The sequence below is a fragment of the Podarcis melisellensis genome (assembly GCF_964234715.1).
Source record: "Podarcis melisellensis genome assembly, chromosome: 15".
NCBI classification, from domain to species: domain Eukaryota; kingdom Metazoa; phylum Chordata; class Lepidosauria; order Squamata; family Lacertidae; genus Podarcis; species Podarcis melisellensis.
This window is the reverse complement of record NC_138532.1, coordinates 37,477,505-37,498,175: the sequence shown is the minus strand read 5'-3', so window position 1 is coordinate 37,498,175 and position 20,671 is coordinate 37,477,505. Positions and strand designations below refer to the sequence as shown.

Below are 20,671 nucleotides of genomic sequence, written 5' to 3'. Positions count from 1 at the left end.
GATTGCAAAGCTGGACTCCATGTGAAATGTTGTTGGGGATGCAAAGCACAATGGGGCCGGCTCAGATGCGAAGAGGATTATTTGTGTGAAGTGGTCTTGCTGTTCTCTCTCTCTCCCCCCCCCCGCACCCTGCTTTTTTTTTGTGCTGCGAAAATGCTGGCAACCATAACGTGATTATTGAGGAATATGATGCACCGAAAGAGGTGGTGGAGGAGAAAGAAATGCCACTTAAGTCGCAAAAGTGCTTTTCAGCCTGAACAATCGAAATGAAAAAATAATTGCACTCCCCTTTTTTTATTCTCTCCAGCCTTTCTTATCAAACGACTTTATCACCTTTTTGGTTTTATTTTACACATTATTTAGACTTTCCTGTAATCCCTGCTATTCTACCATTGACACCTCCTTAATACCTTGTCTAACGCCTCTGACACTTCTGGCGCATGCCTGTGCCCTCCTATAATAGAGAACAGCTTTGGCAAAGGAGGAAAAGAATCAGGGGGTGGCTGAGTAGCGGGAGAAAAGAACAGAGGAATTATTTGCTGCTCAGACTGTGAATAATAAAGTTTGAGAAGAGAGAGTGGTGCCAGTGAACTCTTCCCTGTCAGGGTGAACTTTGCCGTCTTGTGTGATGTCTGTCCTTGTTCAGCCACCGCCTGCAGTTTGAAGATTGGGAAGACGTGGGAGAGGGTTATTATGTGCAAGAAACGGCTTGCTGTATGGAACCAAAGCAAATCAGTCCCTCTTGCACAGGTGCAGACTATGCATCACTGTCTCCCATCCTATTGCCAGGCTTCGCCCTTCTTTGGCCCCTGCTGGCCCTGGCACATTTTGACTGCCAAGGATATTGCTCTTCCTCACAAATCACTTGTTCCCATTTTTGCAATGGCTTTACAGCTCCTGGTTCTCCCCCGAGCCAATATGTTCTTCTGTCTTGGCTTTGTATGTTGTGACGAACACAATGCTAGCTCTCTCCCAACTGGGCACCATTGGACAGCATCCTCAGCTTGCTTCCTGAGGTTATTGCAAAAGGACCACTGGGGGATTTTTTTAGTTCAGAGGAAAGGCAAGTAAGAGAGCGGGGTATGGCAAAGGTGTATAAAATGATGCAGAGTGTGGAGAAAAAGGATAGAATTTTTTTCTTCCTATGTCATAATACTAGAAGTTGGCTGAATTTTGGAAAGTTCAGGACAGACAAGAGAAAATACTTCTTCACATAGCACATAGCACACAGTTAAATTATGGAATTCGTTCCCACAAGAGGCCATGACGGCTGCCAATTGACTTGTGACTCAGCTATACAGCTGCAAATAAAACGTTTTAAGTGTGTTTTAAGTGCAATATACAATTGCGACACTAGATGGTGATAGTGAGCCTTATGGAAAATTCTATGTATTTTTAAAAACGCTTTTACAAAAAGCATTTTCAGAACGTTTTTTTAACATGTATGTAGATTCCACCTTGGATGACTTTAAAAGCAGTTTAGACACATCCATGGAGGGTAAGACATTTTTGTACAACATTCCTCCATGCAGTCCAGAATTGTCTGGCTGTGGACTAATCCTGCCAACTCAGGCTGGCCATTCAGCTGTCCTAGACAGGAAGCGCTGCAGGTTAATGGCTCCTCCAGACAACCGGTTTGTTGAAAATTTATCCTGATTTGCTTGTGCAAAGCTTGCACAGAGGCTATATTATGTCCTCTTTTAATTGAGCTTTCATTCTGATTGGTTTACAGCAGGGGTCAGCAACCTTTTTCAGCCATGGGCCCGTCCACTGAACCTCAGACCATGTGGTGGGTCGGACTATATTTTGAAAAAAATAAATGAATGAATTCCTATGCCCCAGAAGTAACCCAGAGATGCATTTTAAATAAAAGGATACATTCTACTCATGCAAAAACACACTGATTCCCAGATCATCCGGGGGCCAGATTTAGAAGGCGATTGGGCCGCATCCGGCCACCGGGCCTTAGTTTGCCTACCCCTAGTTTACAGGGAGGTTATACCTCATCCTGTCCAAAAGTGGTTAGCCCATTTTTAGAGCATTTCCCTGTCACTTTCCTAACCACAAAAAGTCCACCGTTGGCTTGCTTTTAGATGGTACTGTTGCAGCAGAGCACTTTCTTCCGCTTTTAATTGCAGAAACCTACATTTCCAGTGCGCAGTTGAATCCCTCCCACCACCTAAGACTTGGCATGAGTAACAGTGTTTATTCCTTGCTCTGGTGTGTTCCATTGAATCCCTTGGGGGGGGGGTCTTCCTCTTGGCTCTTCCCCTTCCTTGCTCATCACTTCACCTACAACACTTGCCTTTGGCTCAGCCTTGGCTGAGCATTCGAAAGCCCCTCCCAAAGCTCATGTGGTAGAATTGCACTCCCTGCATCCCATCTCTCTCCCCCCCCCCCAAACACCAACTCAGCGAGTGTATCATGAAACCCAGCAAGGTATTGCTTGGCCTTGTAAGCAACACAGGTATTGCTGCTATATATATACCTGGATCTAATTTCCTATTAAATAAACTGTATCTCTGAAGTGGGGACTTGTGGCGGCTTTATTGTAAGTATATTACATGCTAATTCAAGCAAATAAATTTGCCCTAGCTGTGGAGCTGAAGCGATTAATAAGCCTCGAAGATCACTTGGCTGCCCTGATGAGTTTCTTCAAGATAGTGGAGTATATTTGGGGAAAGCATTTAGACAAGGGCTCTCCCCCCCCCCCAATTTTATAGGCTTTAATTATTAGTGACACTGTGCAAACGGCTTCATATGACTGGAATACCAACTACTTAACTCCCTGACCTTATTATTCAAATAAACACTTCTTATTATAGCAGTGTGGATCGTTCGTCAACACATCAAATCAGCTGCCACAGCAGTGGATTTCAATGTCCCTACTGCGTCAGCAGAGAGCATACGGACTTCATTAAGAATGTAATGGCAGCCTTTAAGGCATCACCACCGCCCCAACTTTAATTTAAGCGCTATTGTGTGTTGCTGAATGTACAGCTTAATGCTCTTAAAAGGGTCTCAACAGCCGCTGCATTCCTATCTAGGAGGGGATGTTTGCAAAAGAAGCCTTCCACATCTCCTTCAGCAATTTAGTGGCAATGCAGAAACCTGCTCTCCCTGCAAAAAATCAGGGATAATGTGACTTGGCCAAGGTTCCCAAAGACATTGCTTCACGGGGCTCACAGACCTTACTAACCTGACAATTTCCTCTTATTTTCATGCACTGACTGTTACCTTTACATCACCTAAGGCAAGGAGTGGGGAGCACTTTCAGCCTGGGGGTCCCATTCCCTCATGGGCAAGCTTTCAGAGGCCACATGCCAGTTGTGTGGGGGGCCAGAGGAAAAATGGGCAAGCAGTGGATGTGACTCTTAACTTCGCATGGTAGGATATATTCCAGCGATTCAAAAACAGACCCACCCTTCTCCATCCAGCCCAGCAAGAGGCACCGTCACAGATCAAGGACACATTCCAGCCAGGCAAAAACATCTTAGGAGCGAGGGGTGGGCCTGTGAGGAGGACCAGACAGGGAGGATTGGCGTGCTGCAATTGGCCCCAGGCATGACTGTTACAGGGACATGGGTGGTGCTGTGGACTTGCTGAGCCTAGGACTTGCTGATCAGAAGGCCGGCGGTTCAAATCCCCATGACGGGGTGAGCTCCCGTTGCTCGGTCCCTGTTCCTGCCAACCTAGCAGTTCGAAAGCACGTCAAAGTGCAAGTCGATAAATAGGTACTGCTCCGGCAGGAAGGTAAACGGCGTTTCCGTGCGCTGCTCTGGTTCGCCAGAAGCGGCTTAGTCATGCTGGCCACATGACCCGGAAGCTGTACGCCGGCTCCCTCGGCCAGTAAAGCGAGATGAGCGCTGCAACCCCAGAGTCGGTCATGGCTGGACCTAATGGTCAGGGGTCCCTTTACCTTTACCTTTATGACAGTTACTTATTCCTGACAGTAACTCACACCTTCTTCCCACTGTAGTCCCTCTCCATAGCCCATAAGAATGTGAGAAAAGCCTGTTTATTGGATCAGACCAATGGCCCATCTAGACCAGTATCCTGTTTCCAGTGTGGCCCACCATATGGTTCTAGGGAAGCCCACAACGAGACGATAGGAGCAGCAGTTCCTCCCAGCAGCTGATAACCAGTGGTACACTACATCTTGCCATGGAAGTTCCTTATAGATATTGTGACTGTCAGCCATTGATCGATCCCCCCCCCACTTCTTTGAATTTGCTACTGTTCTTTAAAAGCTAACTAAGCTAGCAGCTACCTGTACCTTTAAGGCAGCCTAAATGAATTGCACACTTACGTCAGGGGTGGGAAACCTGTGGCCATCCATATATTCTGGACTCAGCTCCCATCAGCCCTAGCTGGCAAGGAGGATGGGAGTTGTAATGCAGAAACACTTCAGTGACCGTCTTGAATCTCCTGCCCATCTATTTCATTGGATGACCCCAGTTTTAGGGTTATGGGGGAGGGAGGGGAAAATTCTCTCCACCCACTTTCTCCACACACCATGGATGCTTTTATAAACCTATTATCATACCCTCTTCTCTTGTCACCTTCAACCCTCCAACTACTCCTAGAAAGTTGATCCAGCTCCCTAATAATTTTGGTTGTACTTTGTTACACCTTTTTGAAATCTGCAATATCATTTGTGGTAACCTTCTGCATTAGGTACTCTCAGCAGAAGAGTGATGGTGATGATGATGATGATGATGATAATCACTATAGTTATTTGCATAGTCACCCCACCTTTGCTATTGGCCAAACGAGTCTTTTTGTATTGCTTCAAAAACCTTTCAAACATATTTGATTGGAGGTGAAACTTTAGGACCTGAACAATTTTTCAGTATTTTATTTACAGCCTCTGTATTCCACCTCTTAAATTCTCTAGGCAGCTTGCAATGAGTAAGAAAGCCATATAAATACAAAAAGAACATAAAATGCAGCAAAAACCAGAGACATTGTGTCCCCACAGTTAAAACACAAATTTAATAACTGAGAGGCGCAGACTTCATCAGGCTTAGGTGTGACCAGAGCGATCTTCACCTGGAGCCAAAAAGGTCACAAAAGATGGTACCAGGTGAACTTACCTGGGAAGGCTGTTCCATAACTGGGGCTAGTGTCCACCATGTAATAATAATAATAAGAATAATAATATTTATACCCCGCCCATCTGGCTGAGTTTCCCCAGTTACTCTGGGCGGCTTCCAATCAAGCGTTAAAAACAATACATCATTAAATATTAAAAACTTCCCTAAACAAGGCTGCCTTCAGATGTCTTTTAAAGAGAAGATAGCAGCTTATTTCCTTCACATCTGAAGGGAGGGCGTTCCACAGGGCGGGTGCCACTACCGAGAAGGCCCTCTGTCTGGTTCCCTGTAACCTCACTTCTCGCAAAGAGGGAACTGCCAGAAGGCCCCCGGTGCTGGATCTCAGTGTCCGGGCTGAACAATGGGGGTGGAGATACTCCTTCAGGTATACAGGACCGAGGCCGTAAAGCAAAGCCTTATCCCAAACACATTCAGTTTTCTTTGGGATTTATTGTCTGTCTCCAGCCAATCTGTCCACACCACACACCCCTGCAAACACCGCTCTTATAGCAGGGAGGAAAATGTCTCTCACTCCTGTTGAATGCAGACTCCAGGTTACCACTGCCAGATCTCAGGAGGTTGACCAAAAATTTCAGATTGGAATCTCTGGCAGAAGGTCTCTAACATTCAGTGGTGAGGGACTAGTACCAAGGATGTTTGTTTTTCCCCTGCTTGGCTTGAGGGAGTTTTCGTTATGAACAGGGATAGACAGATCAGTCTCTGCAAATTTTGCATATGGTTCGTTTATAAGCCTGTTCCAATTTCTGCATTAATCTGCATTTAAAAAAAAAAAAACCTGAAGATTTGTATTTAAATATATATTTTACTAGAATATACGTATTGAAATGTATATTGTGGGTGGTATGCAACTAAGTTTTATTCAGGGTACATCCACTGAATGACCACAACTAAAGTTGAATTTACACACATATAAAAAACGCTGTGAAAATGCTTTTTAAAAAAACGTTTTTAAAAATACATTGAATTTTGCATAGTTCACTGTCACCATCTAGTGTCACATTTGTGTATTGCGCTTTACAACACATTTAAAACATTTTATTTGCAATGCTGTAGCTGAGTCCTAAGTTAGGCCCATTAATTTCAATATGTAAAATTCAGTTGAATATCATCCTTTACCACGGTGCCTGAATTTCTAAACATATTTTTTCTTTTAAAAAGTTTCCCTAAAATATGTATATTTAATGTGTTTTGATAGTCATTTAGTTGAGAACTGTACTGCAAAGTTCAGAGAAGTATGAAATCATGTTCTGGACCATGTACTAGTTAGGTAAAGGTCCAGTCGTGACCGACCCTGGGGTTGCGCGCTCATCTCACTCTATAGGCCAAGGGAGCCGGCGTTTGTCCGCAGACAGCTTCCGGGTCATGTGGCCAGCATGACTAAGCCGCTTCTAATGAACCAGAGCAGTGCACGGAAACGCCGTTTACCTTCCTGCCGGAGCGGTACCTATTTATCTGCTTGCACTGTGCGCTTTCGAACTGCTAGGTTGGCAGGAGCAGGGACCGAACAATGAGAGCTCACCCTGTCACGGGGATTTGAACCGCCGACTTTCTGATTAGCAAGCCCTAGGCTCTGTGGTTTAACCCACAGCGCCACCTGCGTCCCTTTATGTACTAGTTAGGGAAGCATAAATTTGGTCAGTTTGCTTAACAATGTGGACCAGGCAAATTTTTCCACCCCTAGTGTATGAACTCCCCTGCTCCTCAGTTTAATCAGACTTCACTCTTAGCCACCGGGAGCACCCTAACATGCCAGGTGCCATTAAGCTCCGCCCCAAGTACAGCAAGATCCATTATATGAAACATTCAATCTAGGAATCTGAAACTGCAACTTTCCATGTTGAACTTGGATCAAATGCAGGAATATTCAACTCCTTTCTTGTTTCAAGCCTTCAATCTGATCAAAGGTGTTTTTCCCTTCTGTCTGTAGTGTAACCCTCTTCTCCCTCCTTCCCCCCCCCCCAAAAAAAGAAAAGCAACACCTTATAGGAGAGCATGCGAAAAAACAAAACAAAAAACCCAGTGTTAAATTTCTGCCTCTGCTGAAGCAGTGAATCAAATCAATTCTCCCTTTCTTCTTTTTGATTCCCTGAGCTTTTACATTTTCAACCCTGTCACAGAAGAACAGGGCTGGAGAAGCAATCCCTTTTGTATTCCTATTGACTCAATTATTTTGCCTCTTGATTTTCTATGAAACGGACCAGAATGGCAGGCTGATTGCTAATGGTCCACGTATTGTTAAAAGCGATGTGTTTTGAAGGTGCTAAGTAGAATATCTTTTGTCTTTTTCTTATTTTTTTTTCTTTTAAAGAAAGAACTTGGACTGCATTGGAGTTTTATTTTGATTGATACAAACCATAGCGGACAAGGAAGGATATGCAAGATGAGCTTTTAACCATCGGCTGGGAGAAATAAATGTGGCTGCATCGTAAGCGGGTTCTCACAATGAAAGGTCATGTTTTGTCATTGTCTCCCTGTGCACTACATCACTGACCTTACTTTTTCTTTGACCCACTTGTACTAATAGACTAAGTCATATGATACCCTGAAGAGCCAATGAGATTAATCTCCTGCACACTTTGATCGATAGAGGCTTGGCACGGGGCATTCTGTCGATGCTGCATTTATACAATGTCATTGATGATCCGTATTGACAGCTGAATGGGTGTTCTCAGCATCACAGAGGGAGCTGCTTGTCACAGGTTTTTTTTTTAACTCAAACAGCTGCTCCTTGGACAAAGAAATCTGGCATTGGATCATTCAAGTGCTATAATACATATCTTCAGGTCTCTTTCTAAATGCGGCTCTGGTGATCTTAACTGGGAAATATCCTTGCTCTCATGGGTGCCTTAAAGAATACAAACGAAAGAATTGCAACTCCCACAGCACTTTGTAAAAAGCCTGTGAATACAGGTTAACAAACAAACAAACAAACAAACAAACAAACAAACCCCAACGCCTCTTGTTTTTGAAAACTAAGTTTCTAGTCCTTATAGAGACAATGTTAATTATTATTATTATTATTATTATTATTTATTATTATTTGTACCCCGCCCATCTGGCTGGGTTTCCCCAGCCACTCTGGGCGGCTTCCATAGAAACCAAAAATACACTAAAATATCACAGATTAAAAACTTCCCTGAACAGGGCTGCCTTAATAATAATAATAATTAATAATTATACCCTGCCCACTCTGGGTGGCTTACAGCATCTATTGAAACATAATAAAATATCAAACATTAAAAATTTCCTGATACAGGGCTGCCTTCAGATGTCTTCTAAAAGTCAGATAGTTGTTTATTTCCTTGACATCTGAAGGGCAGGCATTCCACAGGGAGGGTGCCGCTACCGAGAAGGCCCTCTGCCTGATTCCCTATAACTTTGCTTCTTGCAGTGAGGAACCACCAGAAGGCCCTCGGAGCTGGACCTGAGTGTCCGGGCTGAACAATGGGAATGGAGATGCTCCTTCAGTTATACAGGGCCGAGGCTGTACCAACACCAACACACTGAATTGTGCTCGGAAACGTACTGAGAGCCAGTGAAGATCCTTTAGGACTGGTGTTATATGGTCCCAGTGGCCACTCCCAGTCACCAGTCCAGCTGCTGCATTCTGGCTTAGTTGTAGTTTCTGAGTCATCTTCAAAGGTAGCCCCACGTCTTGAAAATGTGATGGAAAAGGATTGGAAATAGGCCGGTAGTAAAGAAAGCGGTATAGAATTATTGAATGTTCTCTTGATGTGTCCTCTGGTTCTAGCTTGCTGGTTAGTAGAGGTGCGGGGCGTCAGTGCTTAATTCCTAAAAAACAATAGAGGAGGTGATGGGCTTTTTAATCTGTGTGGCAGATATATGATCACTTCTGTAAGCCTTTCTTGAATTCTGTGGGAAGACCGCAGTGAGAAAGCCCTCTGTGTATGCGCAGGTGCACCATTTTCTTTGCTATTTCTGCAACACAGCTCTGCCACGAACCTACTGGCTAGTCCTTTGAAGTGGGGCCAGTGCCCTTAAAATGGTATGAGCCAAACATATTTTATTTTACATGCCATGTAGTGAAGCTCACTTCAGTGATTTTGTCATCTGGAGCCATCTACTTTTGATCATTCAGCATTTTTAGTTACTGCCATATTCGAAGCTCATTTGGGTATGGATTTTGTTGGCCTGGCATTGTGTTGACCCATCATCCCAGCCTGTGCCAGTTGAGCTCCCAGACTTTGTCCCTAGCCAAAATCCACTCATTCAACAAAGCATCCCTGCCTTTCTCTATGAAAATCTAAGAGGGTCAGTCTGTGGCAGGCTGATGTGTTGGGTCCTGGTTTTGAAACTCCTTCTGACTCGGCAAGGATGGGGAACTGAATCTGGCCTCCCATGCTTCTCTCTGGCCCTCAGCACTTTCCTCAAGCCACATACCTCAGTGACCCTGCTTCAAACCCAAAGTGTTTTTGCCTGGCTGTAATGAGTCCTTGATTCTGATACATGCGTGTAGAAACTAGCCTAGGGTGCAAAGATAACATTTATGTTACTTGCCCCTTCTACTTTTTCCTCTGCCTCCACCTGTCACCAGCATGTGGCCCTTGAAAGGTTTCCCAGAAGGAAAGATGACACTCAGGCTCAAAAACGTTTTCTACCTCTGCCCTGATATAAATACTGCTGTAATATTTTGCTCTTTGGACTAGCTTCATTCCACCAGGGATTTGTACCGTATTTACTTGAGTCTAACGCACCATCGAATCTAATGCACACCTCAATTTTCAGAACCTTGGAAGCAAAAAAAGTATTTGCTGGCGATTGGCAATGTGCCATCAAATCTAATGCACACCTTAATTTTTGCAATGTAATTTGGCCAAAAAAGGTGAGCATTAGATTCGAGTAAATACAGTACAGTGGTACCTCTGGTTACGTACTTAATCCGTTCCGGAGGTCTTAGGTTCTTAACCTGAAACTGTTCTTAACCTGAAGCACCATTTTAGCTAATGGGGCCTCCTGCTGCCGCTGCCCCACTGGAGCACAATTTCTGTTCTCATCCTGAAGCAGAGTTCTTAACCGAGGTAATATTTCTGGGTTAGCGGAGTCTGTAACCTGAAGCGTATGTAACCTCAAGTGTATGTAACCCGAGGTACCACTGTATATGTGTGGGATCAACATAGTTAGCAGCCCCCATTCCCCTTTAAAAGCTGAATGTTTACATGTGGTTGGTAAATGAAAGTAATAATAGGAAACTTACCTTTAAACTGGTTTCAGTGGAGACAAGTGAGTACAGTGGTACCTCGGGTTACATACGCTTCAGGTTACATACGCTTCAGTTTACAGACTCCGCTAACCCAGAAATAATACCTCGGGTTAAGAACTTAGCTTCAGGATGAGAACAGAAATCACGTGGTGGCGGCACGGCAGCAGTGGGAGCCCCATTAGCTAAAATGGTGCTTCAGGTTAAGAACAGTTTCAGGTTAAGAATGGACCTCCGGAACGAATTAAGTACGTAACCAGAGGTACCACTGTATTATATTTCTAGTAAAAAAAAAAAAAGACATAGAAGAGCAGGCTTGAGGGAACGTACCTTTTTTAAAAAGCTAATTGAATCTGCTCATTCAGCATTGAAGGGTTTAGTTTCCACTCTTTTTCGTTAGACAAGGATTTTGGTGAGTTATCAAGTTTTAAAAGTGTTATGGGGAAATGACTTTGGTATGGAAATATAAGATTGGGGTTGGTCTAGACCCTGTGCTGGAACATGTGCTGCAAACTGTTGCAAGATGCGCACACAGCGCTGAACCTAAAAATGGCCCCAAAACGTTACTCAACACATCACAAAAAGGGCAGAATTGGGTGGGGCATGTTTATACGTGCTCCAATGATGCACACAGGGGCCAGAACAGATCCCTCGCACGAAATGGTAGTTGGCTGTACAATGTAAGAAATTCATCAGACATCTGCTCATGGCTGCTTGTTTAACAGTTGCTAGATTTGGGAAAGATTTGTGGATGGAGATTAGCCTTGATAGAGATCTTGATGGAGTTTATATACTTATAAACTGAAAGTTGTCAGGAACTGTGCAAAGAGGGATTGATTACCGTATTTTTTTGCTCTATAAGACTCACTTTTTCCCTTCTAAAAAGTAAGGGGAAATGTGTGTGCATCTTATGGAGCGAATGCAGGCTGCACAGCTATCCCAGAAGCCAGAACAGCAAGTGGGATTGCTGCTTTCACTGCGCAGTGATCCCTCTTGCTGTTCTGGCTTCTGAGATTCAGAATATTTTTTTTCTTGTTTTCCTCCTCCAAAACCTAGGTGCGTCTTGTGGTCTGCTGCATCTTATAGAGCGAAAAATACGGTATTTTGCATGGGAATGGTTGAATTTCTTCACTTTTGTTAACAAACAAACAATGAATAAATAAATGTGGTTGGTGATCCACTCTGAATGAATGCTTTAGCGATGGTGCTAATATTTGAAATGTGTGTGTGTGGGGGGGGTACTTTTCTCACTAGAAATACTCAAAACTGGAGAGTACAATCCAGTCAGAACATGTGCTTTTAAAAAATCCTGTTACTATCAATGGCAAAAGTTAAGCAGACACTGAAACCTCCCCCATTGTAATCATTGGGATATCAGAGCGCTTAACTTTTCATTGGACTGTGTTTGGGAGGGTGGGGAAACTGCCCCCTGAAAGTATTTGAGCCTCTGACTCTGTGGTTGAACCCCTGAGGTTACTTGAAAGAAAGGCTTTTTTGTAATATGTGAATGATAAACAGATTATAAACCAGACAGAAATAATAAGGCAGCAATCCTAGGTGTGCTTCCTTGAAAAGTTAACACCATCAAAATCAATAGGGTGTGCTTCAGCAGGAGTGTCGAAGTAAAATATACGGTGGTTTGGTTTCCAGAATTCTCATGTGGGACAAAGACACACATGATGAAATCTACCGGTACTTTGACCTCTCTGCCCCCCTCATCACCAGTATTTTTTTGCCGAGCTATTGCTCGGCTGTCGATTACGTTTGAGAGGAGGGGTCCAGGTGGCAGCTGGGCCAGGGTGGTTATGACGATCTATATCTGTCAATTAATGAGAATACTTTGCATCACATAGGCAAAGGTGGTGATTCTGCCAGACAGTGTTTTCACACGCAGTGGCATAGCGGATTGTGATTGCATGTTACTCCAGTTATTAATACACCAGGCAAACCGATAGGATCCAGTCTGTTTTGGTTAGCCTCAGCCCCGAACACCCATTCTGTCTGCCACACTGATATTTTACTGGCTCTTTTGTCAGCATAAATCAGGGTCTCGTCGTTATTTTGACATCACCTTTCGACGATTACAGACTCAATAGAGGCAGTGCATAAATCTCTCTGGCCGTGGCTGTGGTATGTTATAAACCTCAGCAGTAATATATTTTCCTGTGTAAGCCGTGTGTGGGTCCTGGCTGTCCTGCAGCCACCAGCAAAGGACGTTATCATTCAAACGGAGCTGGAAGGCGCATGGCTCAGTGGGAGAGCATTTGCTTTGTGTGCAGAAGGCCCCACGTTTCAACCCCTAGCAGCTCCAGGAAGGTCTGGGAAAAGACCCTTGTCTGAAACCCTGGAGAGCACTGGCAACCAGGGTAGATGACACAGAGCTCGACAAACCAATGGCCTGGCTTGGTATAAGCTTCCTAATTTTCACCAGTTTAGACAGCATTTAAAATAAAGGATTAGACTAGTGTTTCCCAAACCTGGGTCTCCAGCTGTTTTTGGACTACAGTTCCTATCATCCCTGATCACTGGTCCTGCTAGCTAGGGATGATGGGAGTTGTAGTCCAAAGACAGCTGTAGACCCAACATGAGTGTAGTAGGATTTGGGGGGGGGGGCAGGCCTTCTGTTGGGGGGGGGCAGAAGAACCTCACTTAGCTATATTTTTATTGGTTTTTATGAAGTTGCCATTTTTTTCTCAGCAAGTACACAGAAGCAGTGATTGTGAAAGGCCTTGGCCCTTGCTTTATATATTGAAGTTTGCTAGTTTTCTTCTGATCTCCGTTTTGAAAGGCTAAAGAGGTGAAATCTTCTTTCTCTTTCTCTGAAATCCTTCCTGCTTCTCCTCTGCAATAAAAGTGTGTATTGGTGAGGTGTGTTCCTGTCAGTGCTGCCTGCTCACCCTTGTAGTTCAGTTCTTACATCATCTTACATCTTTGCAAACTCATTGCAAAGAAGGCACAAGAATCTCAACAGCTTTTGAGACGAGAAATTGCTCTGTAGTAACACCCACTCACAGGACGTGGGTGGCGCTGTGGGTTAAACCACAGAGCCTAGGACTTGCCGGTCAGAAGGTTGGAGGTTCGAATCCCCATGACGGGGTGAGCTCCTGTTGCTTGGTCCCTGCTCCTGCCAACCTAGCAGTTCAAAAGGACATCAAAGTGCAAGTAGATAAATAGGTACCACTCTGGCAGGAAGGTAAATGGCGTTTCCGTGCACTGCTCTGGTTCCCCAGAAGCGGCTTAGTCATGCTGGCCACATGTACGCTGGCTCTCTCGGCCAATAAAGCGAGATGAGCGCCGCAACCCCAGAGTCGGTCACGACTGGACCTAATGGTCAGGGGTTCCTTTACCTTTACCTTAACACCCACTCACACCAGCTATGGATGTATTTTTTAAGAGGTAATATCAGAATTTAGGCTCCTTAAGCTGCAATCCTAAGTGAGGGGTTTTTTTATTTGGCAGGTGGGAAACAAAATTCAAATGTACTTTGGTGGGAAAATCCTGCACCATGCTGTGATTAAACTATCCTTGTATTAATTTTTTAAAAAGGCTTTTTAAAGGAGTGAGAGATTGAGGCATGTTTCTGAGCCTGTCAAAATTTCATCCTGGTTTAGGGGTGGGTCAGGGAACTTGGGCAGTTGAATCCTTCAGATCCAAATTGCTTCCAAGTTCCTGGTCCTCCCCTGGCTTGCCTCTGAACTGCTGGACATTAGAAGTTTTTGAACAGAAAAGAAAGTTCTCCTTTCAGCACAGTTAAATTGAGGCACTCACTCCCAATGGAGGCAGTGATGGCCACCAAATTGGATGGCTTTAAAAGAGAATTAGAAAATTCACAGAAGGACAAGACTACCAATGCCTACTGACCACAAGGGCTACACTCCCACTGTTCAGTATCACAGGTGAGAAGAATGCTGTTGTGCTCATGTCTGGCCTGCAAGCTTCCCACAAACATCTGGTTGGCTACTAAGAGAACAGGATGGTGGATTAGATGGGCCATTGGCCTGATCCCACAGAATTGTCTTCTGTCCTTACTGCCCCATTATGTCTCCATTTTGGCCATACCAACATTGAAGCTCTGACCTCAGCTCTTCCTCCAGTCCTGGAGAAGGGGAATCTCAATGCCGGAGCATCTGATTAACATTCCAGTTCCAATCCCCAACATCTCTAGCTACAGCTGGAAGTACCTGAAACCCTGAAGGGCTTCTACCAGTCTCTGTGGACAATACTGAGCTAGCTGAACCAGCAACCTCCTTTGTTTCTATGAGAGGGAGGTCCAGTCAGCCCTATGACCCCTAGAACATCCTCCCAGGAGTCTTTGGTCAACCTTGAAAACAAAACAGTTTGCCAAGGCAAAGAAATTGATATTTGGGCAGGAAAAATAAGACTTACTTGTGCCTACAAAGCTGCGCAGACATAGTGTGTCCGCTGGGTGCCCACCAAATCACCCAGATTGCTTTGCCAGGCCTTGTTAACCGGCCTTTGAAACCTTTGTTTCAGCAGCAGCAGCAGTGTGGCTGTGAGGCATATCAGTGTCAGCAAGCCAGCGGTTTGGGGAGGGTTGTGTCTCTTTGAGCAGCCAGCGGAAGGCTGCTGCCAGGGAGATGGGACGCATCGCCAGCCCCAGGGGTCACCCCTGATTGAATCCCTAAGCCAGGTTAAGTACCTCCAAAGCTGTGTGAGCACTTAGCGCAGGCCAACCTAGACGTCCTAATTAGCTTTGAGCGAGGAGCCAAATGGAAGCCAGCGGCGAGTTCAGCCTCTGTCAAAACAGGCGCCGTCGCATTAACTTTTAAGAGAGAGGGAGAAAACAAAAATGGTCTCATTTGAGCCAATTTGACAAACTGTACAGCACAATCCTTTTCTTTTCTCTTTGTCCGTAAATTACAGTGTAAGAGAGAGGCGCACTTCTCTCTCCTTTTTCCAGCAGGGGAGCTGCCTACTGTAGTGTCCTTGTTGGGCTGGTTATCAAATACAGTAGTTCTCAAGAAGACGAAGGGCGGGGGATGAGAGCCTCTAAACCGGGTCATGTTTTCTCTCTCACTGTGGCAACCTTGAGTTAAGTGTGAACAGGGGATTATCCTCTGAAGAGCCAAATTGCTATAGTTTTATCATTAGAGCAAGTCCCTATTCTCCCAGTTTCCTCCTTCCCAATATATCAGCACCAGGCAGGCCTGTTACAAGAGGAGGGGTGCAATGAGGGGGGGACCTCTCCTTCCCCTCCTATTCAGAGCAAGAATGCATGTGAGTTGAAGTAATGGGAAATGGATATTCTCAGAGCTCAAGTCAATCAATCATGATGGCAAGTTCTGCAGGGGGAAAGAACATACAAGGGAATAACTGTTTGAGCAGAGCATCATTTTTGTCCTATAGGGATCCACTAATTTCTTTGAGGTGGTTTTTTTTTATTAGCAATTATAAGCCACCATGATTATGTCTTAATTCAGAAACTTGACAAACTGCCTGCATTTATAACCATCTCAGAATTTCCAGGATGCTTCCCTTTCCTACTTCTGCTATATACTGGTAATTTAGTAGTAAATACACTAAAATTCTGGCTGGTCCCATTCCATACATTTAAAGCACCCAAAGAATCAAGGAAACTAGTTGGTTAAGTCGCTGGGAATTATAGCGCAGTGGGTGGAACTGCAGTGCCCAGAATATTTTAGGGGAAGCAGAGTGTGGATGAGACTGAATATTGTGACATTTCGGTTTAGGTGCTACAGGAATTTTCAAGCAGAATTTTCCAGTTTGATGTCAAATGATATATTTCAAGTTCATTTTCCCCAATGTGACAGCTGTAGAATGCATGTATATTAAAGTGGTATCTATTCCTAATGTATGTTTTCCCCTTGTGCAGTAAAGAAACTGGCCAGCAATTAATCAGGGTAAGATGATGACATTGCTAATGTGACAACACCCACATAATAGCTTGAGAGGGAGAGATGAACGCTCACCCCCGCTCCTGATACCAAGCTGAGAATAAAGTTGATTGAGAAGTGTTTGACTATCCATCCAACTTGTTTGCTACAAACAGTTTGGGTCAGATCCAGACTTTGTCATATTCAGAATAGTCCCACTGAAATAAATGGGATTTAAGTTTATTGTGACTAAGTCCCATAGATTGCTCAAAGCAATTAGTGTAATGTTGTTGTTTAGTCGTTTAGTCGTGTCTGACTCTTCGTGACCCCATGGACCAGAGCAGGCCAGGCACTTCTGTCTTCCACTGCCTCCCGCAGTTTGGTCAAACTCATGCTGGTAGCTTCAAGAACACTGTCCAACCATCTTGTCGTCTATCGTCCCCTTCTTCTTGTGCCCTCCATCTTTCCCAACATCAGGGTCTTTTCCAGGCAGTCTTCTCTTCTCATGAGGTGGCCAAAGTATTGGAGCCTCAGCTTCAGGATCTGTCCTTCCAGTGAGCACTCAGGGCTGATTTCCTTAAGAATGGAGAGGTAATACTAAATCATAATTTGGCTCTAGAGGAGCACGCCTCTCTCCTCCTCTGATGAACAGCCTGCAGGAAGGTTCATTATCCCATAACCATGGTTACTTGTTATGTTTTAACCTGGTCAAAATATTAACTATGTTAACTGTGGTTTGGGGCAGGCATGGGGACCTAGGGCAGTTAAGATGTCGCTGGAGTACATATCCCATCATCCTTGAACACTGGCTATGCTGGCTGGAGCTGATGAGAGTTGGAGTCTAACATCTGGAGGGCCACATGTTCCCTACTTTTTGTTTTGGCAAGCAAGCAAACTTCAAACAGTGGTTAATGATCCTGGCTCCCCCCACCCCCAAAATGTACTGCTAGCCACATTTCTGTGCTCTAATCTGTAGTAAAATAACTACAGTCCTCAGTTCGGTCAGAGCAGATAACCATGGGTAGTTAAAAATGGAAAGGAACACTTCTGATCCTTTCCTCTTTGTCTCACTAGATGCTTGTGCACGTAACAAAAAGCCAGGAATGGGGAACTTTCGGTCTTCCCAGTGATGACTTACATCATCCCTGGCCACTAGCTGTTCTGGCTCGGCTGATGGGGGTTTGAGATGGGCAAAATCGGAAGGACCAAAGTCTCTGCAGGTCTGACCATGATCCTTTAATACAGTTGTGGTGAATCTTTGTTCTAAAACCACAATCCCCATCGGCCTCTGGATGTGTGGCTCATGGCCAGGGATGATGGGAGTTGTAATTCAGCACCATCATTCAGCACCAAAGGTTCCCTACAGCTGCATTAAACTGTAGTTTGGCGCTGCATGCAAACCAGGCCTGTCTGTCAAATCAGCTATTGAATGATACCTTTCCTCGCTGATTGTAAAGAGGGCAGTGAGTCGCTTAATAAAGATTACCATCCATGGAAAAACGATATCTGGGTTGCAATTTCTATATGCTGATCAGATGTTGCCAGTTTGCCTTCTACAGACCTTCCTGCTCAGAATTTCATGAGGAAGCTGGTATATGCCTTTTCTTTTATTAAAAACTGATTATTAAATATAAATGCACAATCTGCATCTTAAGCATATTCCTTTATATATATTTATTAAATCTGTATACCGCCCTTCATCTGAAGACCACAAGGCAGCTCACAACATAAAAACACAAAAATGAAAACACAAAATACATAAAAACCAACCAACCAATAACCTTCCTCTGTAGAGTTAAAAGGCCATAAAAGCTTTAATCATCCAAAGGCCTGGTTATAGAGAAACCTTTTCATCTGATGCCTAAAAATCGGTAATGTAGGTGCCAGGTGAGCTGCTCTGGAGTGAGTGTTCCACTAACAGGGGGCCACCACAGAAAAGGCTTGTTCTCATGTTGCCACCCTCCGGACATCTCATGGATGATGACTGCAGGGTCTGGGTCGGTTCATATGGGGAGAGGTGGTCCTTGAGGTGAACCCAGGAATTCCCTCCACATACTCAGTTTCTGGATAATTGCTGCCTGAGTTAGGCTATAGGGACAGAAGAAAGATGGGTGCGCCATAGGGGTGAAATCTCAAACCACTATTTAAAAAGCAGAGAGTTGAGATTTGCATTGCTTGCTTGTAGTTTGACCTCTGAACTACCAAGCCTCGCAGCTTTCTAGTTACCTTGATTATCTTTATCTGATTTGATGAAGAGTTGTTGCTCCTGGGGCGGGGCTGACCCTGCTGGTGCCGAGTGCGAGCTTTCTGGAAGCAGATGAGCCTTTGTTCCAGCCGGTCTGGCCAAGTCATCTGAATGTTTATTTCGACTAAATTTGATTGCACACACTGGTACAGGAGGGCTCTTTAGGTTTTGTTCACCGCTGTGTTTTAAATTGGAGGAAGAGAAAAGATTGAATGCTTGTCTCAAATCAAGGCACCGAGGTGCCCCAAAGTGACTGCTGAGATAATGACCCCAAATTAGCCAGATACTATACACACAAACACTAAAACTTCCTAAATGATGGGGAAAGAAGGAGGGGGCGAGGAACTCAGAGGGGAGAAGCAGCTTATTATACCCTTAGCATTAATGAACATTTCACTTGCGGCAAGAAACACAGAGAGCACACTGGCTTCCTGGTACATCTCTAAAGTTATTAATTTTGCTACTGGTGTCATTTTCCATTTACAAAACAATGAAGCAAAGGATTTAATTATGCAGGCTTAAAAATAGAAGACGGTGTATTTTGCAGGCCCAGGGATTCAAGACATGCATACAAACAAAGGCAACTGTCTGTGGGTTTTGCATCAAGGGCTGTGGCAGCAGCACAGGAAGGGAAAGCAGCAGCCCAGGTGAAATTAGCCACTCTCTCCCCATAAATCTCTGGGAAATTCAAACAGCCATTAATGTTTGTAGACATTTTAAGCGATGATTTCATAATCGCGCCAATCTATCTGTGGCTTTGCTATAGATGAGGGTCGTTTGGTTTAATGTACGTTTCAGTCTTCATTGCCTTTTAACTAGTTTTTAATCAGTAATTATTGCCGAGCTGGAATGGTATGCGCAGTCCTTCCTGCCCGCTTCCCCGGAAGAGTGCCAGTCAATATGTCATGTCAATTAGCCCGCGGTGCGTGGGCTGGCAGGAAGCGCCGGATCTCTCACTAGCAGAGGGCAGCTGGATAACTAGCCTGTCTGTCTGATCAACCTGGGGGAGTGCGGTGGGGAATCTCCCCCTCCCTCCACTCACATTTGCAATCTCCCCCCAGGCATCTCAGGGCAGGAAAGGCCAGGACAGCTAAGTTGTGCAAATTAAAGGAATGCCGGTGCCTTTGGGTTTGCTTGCAACCAAGGCAAATAAGAAAGTGAACCAAGATTCCCATTTCAGTTAAGATAAGTTAGTTTTGGTGATAATTTGTGCTGCTTCCCAGTGCACCTGTGTATTCACTATTCTGATAGATGCTTGGACTGTTCTGTGGTCCAGCTTGTTACCACATCAAATACATGCACATAAATATCCACGTTACCCTCCTCCTGGTTATGTCACAAGCTTGCCCTCTTATATTTTAGTTGTGTGCCATAATTTTCTCACATTGCCCTTCTTTGGGATTAGTTTTTTTCTTGTTTATTTTACCCGTGTCCTGCTGCTGTACCTTGTGTTACCTTTCTGATTGGCTTGCTCTTAGAAAATGCTATTATCGCTGTATTACTGTTTCCCCAAAGCACATTTTTCCTTGAGTACTGTTGTGTTTATATGCAAGATTTCACCAATTAAATAATTCCACTCCCTCATCTCGTGGAACAGTTTCCTAAGCATGGGAATGCAAGGTAGTATTCCACAGTCTGGGAATACAAGGTGGGGAACTTAAAGATGGAGGGAAATTTGATTCAGTGCTCATTTAAAGGTGGCTGTACCTAATTCACAGTTTCCAAAACAATTTGCAAACTAAAAATGTTGCCATCTTCCAAAATCTGCAGTTTTCTGAAATTGGCAATGCAGTTCACCAATCAAGTAATGTGTATAAATGCACACTGAAACTCTGGTGAATTTTTTTTTACATTAAAAAACAAAAAACAAAAGTGGAAATGTGGAGAACTGAACTAAGACAGGAAAATGGAGAAACTGAGAGAAACCAAAACTGGCAGATTCACCCATCACTAATGGTGATACAATATAGTCTTTTTAGCCGTGGCACCAACATGCTGGAACTTGCTCTTCCAATAGACTCATGTTACCCCCTTCTTAATCAGATTTTAGATTTCAAGTAAAGACTTAATTTCAGACAGCATCTTGGGATCTACTAAGTGCATGACTCTGGATTTAATGGTGGATTCTTTAGAATATTTTTCTGGTTTTTGTTTTTTATTGATTTATGCTTCTGGAGATGTTCAGAGTGCATTTTAAGTAAGTAGAGAGTGTCCTTGTACATCAGGGATTAGGGGA

General features: G+C 44.2%; 1 long non-coding RNA gene across 5 annotated transcripts in view; it reads left to right on the top strand.

Annotated features, from left to right (window-relative positions):
• Positions 1–20,671, top strand: part of LOC309358012 — a 44,628-nt gene that overhangs the window by 6,598 nt on the left and 17,359 nt on the right. For 2 of the 5 annotated variants that reach the window (XR_014163256.1, XR_014163258.1), the window contains one exon: positions 7,426–7,542. The exons of 2 other annotated variants lie outside the window; for them this stretch is intronic. This is a non-coding gene — a long non-coding RNA (uncharacterized lncRNA). Of the gene's footprint in view, positions 1–7,425; positions 7,567–20,671 lie in introns of all 5 variants that reach the window. One more of the 5 variants, XR_014163257.1, reaches the window with a different exon arrangement.